The sequence below is a fragment of the Chrysemys picta genome, chromosome 15, assembly GCF_011386835.1.
Source record: "Chrysemys picta bellii isolate R12L10 chromosome 15, ASM1138683v2, whole genome shotgun sequence".
Taxonomy (NCBI): domain Eukaryota; kingdom Metazoa; phylum Chordata; order Testudines; family Emydidae; genus Chrysemys; species Chrysemys picta.
The window spans coordinates 11880802-11889862 of record NC_088805.1 but is presented as its reverse complement, the minus strand read 5'-3'; the positions used below and the strand labels follow the sequence as shown (position 1 = coordinate 11889862).

Sequence of the window (9061 nt, the reverse complement as noted above, 5' to 3'; positions counted from 1 at the left end):
AAAGTGCAGGGGGGGGGAGGGGCAAAGGTAGGGAGGCAGAAGAGAAAAGGAGAGTAAAATGAATGGACAGAGAAAAAGCCAGGATGGGAGATAGATAGAAGAGAGAAATAGAAATAAAATTGAATGAGAAAGTGAGCGCGGAGAAGTCTGACTGGTTCTTGGCCCTATTGGTTTAAGAGCAGGGATAGGCTGGAGGAAGCATGGGGCTAAGCCCCACCAAAACCTTTGGGTTGGAAATTAGTGGCCTCAGGAGCTTGGCCAATCTTTGTGCCCCAGGCATCAAGTACAACCTCTGGATTTATTCTAATATTCCAAGATCTCCCATACTCTCAAAGGGCTCCCATTGACTTCAGTGGGACAGGCTGGGGCACTAAATGACTGCTGAGCCAGTTCCCCACATTGGCACATACCTGTCCCCATTTCTCTTCATTGGAACCTACTGCCTTTATTATTCATTTGGTGAGGGCTCTCAGTGTGTACTCTTTATAAAGGAGACATGGGGCCTGCCCCACTGAACTTACAATCTAAGCAGGCAAACAAAATAAACACGCAAGCTGTGTTCTGGGTATTGGTGCACTTCTAAAGGTTCCTGGCTTGCCAACAACTGCTCCTCCTCCTCCCTATGAGTGCCACCCACAGTGACTTCATTTATCAACACCATAGTTCTATCCCTATCGATACTAACCTGATTGAGGAATCTACTCCCAACTGTTGGATGTCTTTTTAAAATATATGCACTAGTTAATCCCAAAAGGTATGGGCTTGATGCAGGAATCACTTGGTCAAATTCTCTGGCCACTGTTGTATGGGAAGTCAGATTAGATGTTAATAATGGTCCCTTTTCACCTTAACACCTGTGAATTAATGTATCTGCTCTGATTGGCTAACAGAAGGCATAATTAAAATTATCAACTTGTAATAGTCTAATCTCCCAATACTGATTTTATAGCTTGTGCCATCTTGACTGGGAATGAATGTTTGTTTCCCCGGTGGGATCAGAGAGGGGAGGATTTTAACCATAATGTTTTACTGAGGGGGTCTTTGTAGATTCTTTCCCCCACATTTGTCTCCCTTTTATATGTTACCCTCTAAGGCCCAAGATGAGGACGGCTGGATGGAGCTCCCTCCACAGCCCAAGGACTGACCAAAGGTGATGCTGCAGAGTGACCTGGGGCACTCCCTTCCCTTTGGGGGCTTCCCAAGCCTCACTCTGTAGAGGTTCACTTACACATTGAGTCAGCAAAGGACAAAGCTCCTTTCCAAAATGGATCCCCATTATGACAACACAACAAGCTGGGCCAATTCTAGGGATGAGCAAGGAAGGTGGTTGCCCTTACCGGCAAGTTCCGAGGGTTTTGGTGGTATTTTTTTTCTCCACTCGGTTGATTGGCCATCTGTTTTTCTTTGGTGTTTGTTTGTTTTCTTTGGCCACAATAGGGGGCACTAAAAACATTTTCTGCCCTCGCCAGCAAAACTCCTAGGGCTGCTTCTGACAACAAATCATCAGTGGATTGCTGGGTCAGTCCTTCAGCAGGGATTTTCACTAATAGTTTGCCTTTGTTTCAGATGACTCTGCTCCAGAAAGCACCTCCTCCCCTTGGCACAGGGCAGAATACACAAGTAAAGTTAACATGACTAACCTGAGGTCCTGGAACACAGCTTCAGCCTGGTTAAAGGCCCAGCATACTGTAGTCTGAGCCCCAATTGTAAGTTTGGAAAGCTTTTGTTGTCATTACAAAACCCAGCTGTGATGTATGGAGCTATGAAACTGCAATCCCCTCGTGTTCTGTGCACTGCACCTTTATGTCTCTAGGACCTCTGTGTGCAGAGACAACAGCCATAGTGTTCTTGCTGTTCTTTCATGGGGTGTTTTCCTTAAACTAAAATAAATAATTCAGACTGAAAATGTATTTTTATTTTAAGAATGTTTGTATTTGTTGTCTCAAACATACAACAAAATAAAGAGAAGATTGGACAACGTCTAGACAAAGAGAGTTCACATTCTGATCAAACAACTGTGGGTGGAAAACTTTAAAGGGAAACATTTAAAGTTTCTGTCTGGTCTAAAGAAAGAACAGGAGTACTTGTGGCACCTTAGAGACTAACAAATTTATTTCAGCATAAGCTTTCGTGGGCTACAGTTCACTTCTTCAGATGCATAGAGTGGAACACACGGACAGAAATGAATTAGTTAGTCTCTAAGGTGCCACAAGTACTCCTCTTCTTTTTGCGGATACAGACTAACACGGCTGCTACTTTGTAACCTGTCTGATCTAAGGTGCTCCTCAGCATTTAGGGAAAAATAGAAAAGTAATGTAATTATTTTTTGAAATGACAATCCTGATTTGGAATGTAGGTTAATGGTGCATGCATTCTCTTTGTGTATAGAAAAATATAATTTCAATTAAAAGGATTCTTTCAGGTTAAAAAATGATGTGTTTCCTGCCCTGGGTTACATTTTAGCTAAAACTTGAAATAATTTCATAGAGTTTAAGGTCAGAAGGGACCTAGTCCAACCTCCTGTAGATCACACCAACACCATGAAACCCAAATGAGACATAAGTATTAGGATCCACAGAAGACTGCCAATCTGACCTGTGGGAAAATTCCTTCCCAACTCCACATATGGCGATCAGTTAGACCCTGAGCATATGAGCAAGAATCAGTCAGCCAAACACTTGAGAAAGAGAATGCTTGGAGTTGGTGCCACCTCAGAGCTCTGGCCCACCCCACTGATGTCCCATTTCCAGCCATCCCTGATGCTTCAAAGAAAGGAGATAAAAAAATCCTCACAGAATACATTGGGGAAGGGGGAGAATCCCTTCCTGATACCTGTCAGTTCCCAGCTGAAACCCAGACACATGAGCTTCAGGAACATATGCCATAAACCAGAAGTGAGACCTACTCCCACCATCACAAGCGATTGCTTGCTATTATACAGTTCTCATAAATTTGTCCAGCTCTCCCTTAAACTAATTACGTTGTTTGCACCCCCAACTCCTATTGGGAGGCTGTTCCAGAACCTCACCCTTCTGATGGTTAGAAACCACCTAATTTCCACCCTGAGTTTGTTCATGGCCAGTTTTATATCCATTTGTTCTTTTGCTGATTTGCAAAAAATAAATAATGAACCTAGACTAGTCAAATTCATCATTGTTTCCTATAATTTCACTTTCTGGTTCATCTCTATTACAAAGATGCTGGAAAGGAATATTATTCTTTAAAATAAACTTTGTTCTTTGCAGCAATAATAAAAATAACCATGGAAATATTTTTGTTAGGTTTTGTAAAACTGAACTTTTTCTAATCCCAAGTTTGGGCTCTATTTTGACCTACCAGTACCTTTTGAATATAAATGGGAAATTATTTCCTGGGCAATTAAAATATAATCGTGAATTTAACTTCTGTTTATTAGTTTCACTTTCAGACTGTTATGCACTATCACAGTGGTGTTAATGACTGGGCTGCAGTCACTGCAGAGGAAGAGTTAAATACAAACAAACTCCTTCTATTGTTTCTTTTTAAGATCATTATATCGATATTAAATTTAGTAAAACTTACGTTAAAATCACAACCCCCCAAATTCTAGACTTAATTTGACCTGACACTTTCCCTCCCAAAAAAGAGTTTGGGACAATAGGAACAATGCTAGGAAGGTCCCAGCGTGAGATGGAGATTCTGGGACTGCCTCATGTCATTGCAGGAATCTTTCTCCTTCACTGCATTTTCCTACACTAAAATGGGTTATTCTGTATCTCGGTCTCATTCTTACTAAAATAAAAAAACAACCTTCAGGTTCCATATTCATGGTATGTGGGAATACAATGAGGAATCTCTCTTCCGAATGGATTTATTATGGTGCAGTCAAGTCACAGGAGCCAAAGTTCCAGTCAGCATCAGCACTTGGCAATTGTAGGGAGTCCAAGGTTTTGAAAAACGATACATTAGCAGTCTCAGAGGCCTTCATTTGTGGACCTCAAAGTGATTTACAAACATGAATGAATTAAGCATCACAATCACATACCCTGAGAAGGTAGATGAATTAAAATCATTATAGAGCATTTTTCATTTGCAGAGCTTAAATTGCTTTATGATGTGGGTATTTTGCAGCTGGAAACCAATGTACCAAAAGGTTAATTGACTTTTCCAGGGTCACGTAGGAAACTTGTTGCAGAACCATGAATAGAGGCCAGCTCTCCAAGCCTTAACCACAAGGTCATCCTCCTTCCTGCCATTTGGGACTCCTTTGAGTTCAGCTGCTTAACAAAAATATGAACTGACACTGACCATATAAAGATTGCTGCTCATGTTGAGGACTTGAAGTCTTGTGTGACACTGTCCAATGACCTGCTCTGGCTGAGGTTTGGAGCAAAGCTGGTCAGGTCTTGAGAAAGCTATCTCCACTTCTTATTCATCAAAGCAAAGGTGATTGTGACCCACAGTCTTTAAATGTGCAGGAGACAGCAAAGGAATAAAGAGTAAGCAATATCTTGGGGAAACTCCCTATTTTCTGATGAAAAAAGGCGATGAGCTACCTCTCTGGCTACCATGGACAGAGCACAATCCTGGGAGATGGTGTGTGGGAGGATTCCAGAGAGCAATTCGGAGGTACAGCTCACATTTCCCATGGACAGATACAATGATCACAATTGTGTCCATTTGGTCGGTTTAGGTGGGAAGTACTGTAGCAATTAGCACCTCTTAGCAGACTTCACACATTGCAGCATTGATCAGTTTGGATGTAGACTTGATACAGACTAGGAGCAAAGTGTAAACTGGCCATGGGCATTTTTGCCACTACTGAGAGCCTCTGAAGGGGTATAATAGTCCCACACAACTTTTATTAAACCTTTCACAGATAATGCAATGTGCATTCTATATTTTTGTGAAGAGGGGAAGGTTAATTTACAGTGATTGAGACCAATTTTTTTAAAAGATACTTTAACTTTGAAGGACTTAAAAAGTCTTCTGCTCTTTTATGAATACATCTGGGATTTATGTTCCCAAGTCCTGCTCTATATCATCATACTGTGAAGATGGTGGCTTCCCATTTGATTGTGAATTATTCTATTTAGTTATATTTAAGACATTAACATTTCTCTGTCACACTTGTAAAGTGCCTAGTATAGTAGTATGTTTCTCTTAATCTTTTTAGAGTTTGCTCCTCTGTGTAGTTTAGTGTAATGACCTCACTATTCTGTGCAGCATAGAGAATTATCTTCTGTATTACACAGCAGCTTTCCCTGAATTGAGTACTTTGGGGACAAATGTACCTGTCCAGGAAGTGCCCCCATTTCTTCTGTACACCCCTAAGCTTAGACACATTTGATTTCTTGGTTGCTTCTTGGGAAGAGCCTGCTCTTGAAAAGAGGAGCCAACATCTGGGCTCATTACTGAAAGACACAAGTGAGGAAGATAATATCTAATAATCTTTCTTTAAAACCACAGGATACAGCTTCTTAATGCACCCAGAAACCATCTCCCAGCTAGTTCTGGTCCCCCTTGCAACCTCCAGACATGGAAAATTTCAGAATGGCTGCTTCTGAAGGCCAGTTGGAACCAAAGGACTTACTACTTGTAATCTTTCAGAGGTACCTATTCTAAACTCCAGATGCCTGGACAAATAACTAAAACAAAAATCTAAGGGTAAACATTCTTAATATAAAAAAGTTACTGCCTAAAAGCTGTTCCCCAACATAATCCATCAAATCACAGATAAACTGATAAACAGTTCAGAACCCCATAAAATAATACCCCACCTCAAATCCTCCCTTCCTGAACAACCCAAGAGAAAAGATGAGCTTTGCAACATGTCCGTTACAGTTGTGGCATAGGTTAAAGGAGGAGGCTGCAGTGCTTTACCCATCTAAGTTACAGTCCTACTACTAGAACAAAAACTAAAATGTACAGTGGCACAAATTTGGACAGCAGAGGTTCTTGTGACTTAATGGCATGGCACCTGACAGCTTTTGCCATAATAATGAATGTTTGGATGATAAGGACTTGTTTTTGCTGCATCAGTGTTCTTGTTTAATATAAATGTTCAGTGTTTGCGGACTTCCTTATCTGAAATAACTGACTTACTGAGTTGTGAATGACTTGATTAATTTAGGCTGTAATTGTGAGCTAAGTTACCATGCCTCATATGATGTTTGCAGCTCTACTAGTGAAAGGAAGCTTTTAAGATTCAGAGGCTCAAAATGACACTTGTCTGTTTTTCTTATATCTGTTTTCAACATCCATTTTATTGTTTTCCATGCCTTTTTTTTTTTGCAAAATTAATTCACTACTCTTTTCCTCCCAATTATGAATAAATGTAGTTACAGCAGCCCAGTGCTTAAGATTAACCCTTCAATGACAAAATAATATGAGCAACCCTACAATAATAAAGAAGTTTGCTCAACCCAGTGCTCATAATCAACTTTACATTAACAAATCAGTGTGAATTCATAAAGGAGAAATAAATAAAGAAGGAAGCAGACTTTAGGTTCAAGCTTCTATCTGTATTTTTTTAAGGGTGAGATAAAAATATTACATCTTTCTAAAATTCTCTGCATGTTACTTTCAGATGATAATGAATAATCTCCTTCACTCTCTCCCAAACAGTGGACAGGACAGTGTACTGCATGGGAATTGTCTTACAGACTTTTGGAACAAGGTGTGTCTTCTGTATCTTGAATGAGGCATTCTATTCTACTGATAAATAATGCTCTAGTTTTGATTAACCATTCTAGTATTGTTGCTTTTGTCAAGAATATTTAATAAAGTAGTTAACTGAATTAGCAGTCAATGCCACGACATGAAAGTACAATGTGGGGGTGTTATATAGGTATTATTCTTGTTTTAAAGCTATATGCTATATTATTTTAGAGCTATACGAATTCTGCTTTTTACGGCCATCTACCTCCTAAATCAGAAGGTTGTATTAATAGGATTGAGAGAAAATTCAGGCCCATAACATCTGATTTGTTCTGTCAATAACATACATTGTAACCATTGTATTGAATTACATCCATTGTATTCAACTATTCCTCTTATACGTGCTGACAAATAAACATTGCAGTTTTCTATGGCAAAGTCAGCCTCTGACTTATCCACATCATGGCTCCAAGGAGCATCTGGGGAAGGAACAAATACAAATCTTCCTATAATAAAGAGACCACCAGAGGGAGCCCATATAGTTCCATTATTGTAACAGCCACACTGACATTACTACATTTTACCACACCTCTAGCAGAGTGTGTCAAAGTACTTTACTGGCATGAATTAATTTAACTTCACTATCCTTCCTCTTCCTAGATAGAGAAGCTGTCCTCCTCCTCCTAATCCCCCTGTTACAGTGAAAAGGAGCTATTACAAGTGTAGATGATGATGATTTGTGCCCTGGGAGCTCACTCTTAATTAACATGTGGGATTGTGAGAAATCCTGGATAACGTTGGGTTTTTTTTTTTTTACAGGGTTACATGTCAGCTGTTTGTGCAAACCGTGAACACCTCACTGGATGGAAGGAGTACCCAAATACATTATTATTAGGAGATTATGATGGGAAATTAGTTTGTAGTAGAGCAGGAGAGTAAACAGCTACTTTTTGGTAGGTACCGAACCTGGAGCCTTGTCCTCAGCAGAGCAATGTCTTGCCTCTTTAATTCCCCTCGCCACGTGGTGCAGGGAGTAGTTAAGATCAAGAAAACAGGTGTTTTGATGCCCTTCCCTGGACATTTAAAATTAGACTGGACAAAGAACTAGAAAGTATGGTATGGGGAATGACCCTGCAGTGGTCTTAGGGAGATGGAGGGGATGAACTACAAGTCTTATTTATCTCTAGTTTCCTCTCTCTCTAGAGGATGAGGAGGAGGATGTGCACACAAGTATGCCATCCTTTCATTCTTTGACCTGCCTCGATAAACAGAGGTAGGAGCACACATTTAAACCATCTACAGTGTTGAGATTCATATTAAGATCTTGAATGCAGAAGAACCCATTGCAGCTCTGAGATAAATTCTAAGACTGGAATTCTGATTTTTGCCTTCTTTCCCTGATCATTTCCATCCTCTCTGCTCCCCCCAAACCTCCGAAGAGCTGACAACCATTCCTGTCATGTCTCTGTCTGCAAGGTGGTCATTTCACACTAGGCCACTCTGCTTTTATCTCTCTATTTCCATCAGTGAGGAATCAGAACTGGGTCTGTTAGACTGACATCTGATAAAAGCCAAGCTTTGTGGCTGATGGGGGAGGGCTCTTTGCTGTCAGTGGTGCCATCTGATTCCCCTCTACCACCCGTTCTCTCCTATGCTGTTACCTTACTGTGCCCTGGGAGCTACTTATGCAACCCGGGACAAAGAAGGATCTTACTTGTTTGCTGCCAGCACTGAAATGGCTCTGACAGGTCTAGGCACTGCAGCAGTGTATGTTCAAGGTGCAGTGCAGCTCACTTGAAGAGAGACTGTAATGTCAGACTCTGAAATCACTGAAACTCAGAGTAAGGCTCTCCATCTCTTGCAGGTCTGAGGAGATTCTGTGAAAGAGAGATATATGATAAGAAAATAATTTGGGGAATGCAAGCAATGCCCCACCCCACACTGCTAAGAGTGAGTGCGTGCTGGATCTGCAGAAAGGAATAAACCTGCCTTGTGAACTGGTCTCATTGTTACTGTGTAATGCTGCTGGAGCATGCCTGCAAAATCATCATGAATGTTTACTAGCCTAGGCACAAAGTCTACTTGCCTGCTTTTACCATGTTGTTGCTGAAAATCTAATGATAAGTTAATTGCCCATCAGATAAAATCAGTTGTGCCTCAAACGAATGTGGTAAGTAGAGTTTTTCCAGGCTGTAGAATTAGAAACCATTTCATCATGGGTGGTCAGCATGCATGCTGCTGTTCTATGGATACCAGAATTGTTTTATGCCCCATTCCCAGAAGAGTCCAGGAAACTAATCTGAAGAACTGAAAAGTACTTGAAGTATTGATTTATTCTCCCCTCTGATAGTGGAAAAGAGCAGGAGATTATGTTCTACTTGTTTGTAAAGACTTGTGAAAATAAATTGTTTGAACAAACTGA

At 40.6% G+C, this 9061-nt stretch overlaps 1 protein-coding gene across 2 annotated transcripts in view; it reads left to right on the top strand.

The window, feature by feature from the left end:
• The window catches only part of C15H12orf43 (chromosome 15 C12orf43 homolog), a 35569-nt gene extending 26508 nt beyond the window's left edge, over window positions 1–9061 (top strand). The window contains exons 1-5 of one of the 2 annotated variants that reach the window (XR_010592751.1): window positions 4434–4608; window positions 5449–5591; window positions 6607–6658; window positions 7459–7592; window positions 8504–9061. The gene's annotated coding sequence lies outside the window, so the exon portion shown is untranslated. Of the gene's footprint in view, window positions 1–1566; window positions 1707–4433; window positions 4609–5448; window positions 5592–6606; window positions 6659–7458; window positions 7593–8503 lie in introns of those variants that run through there. The other variant, XR_010592750.1, reaches the window with a different exon arrangement.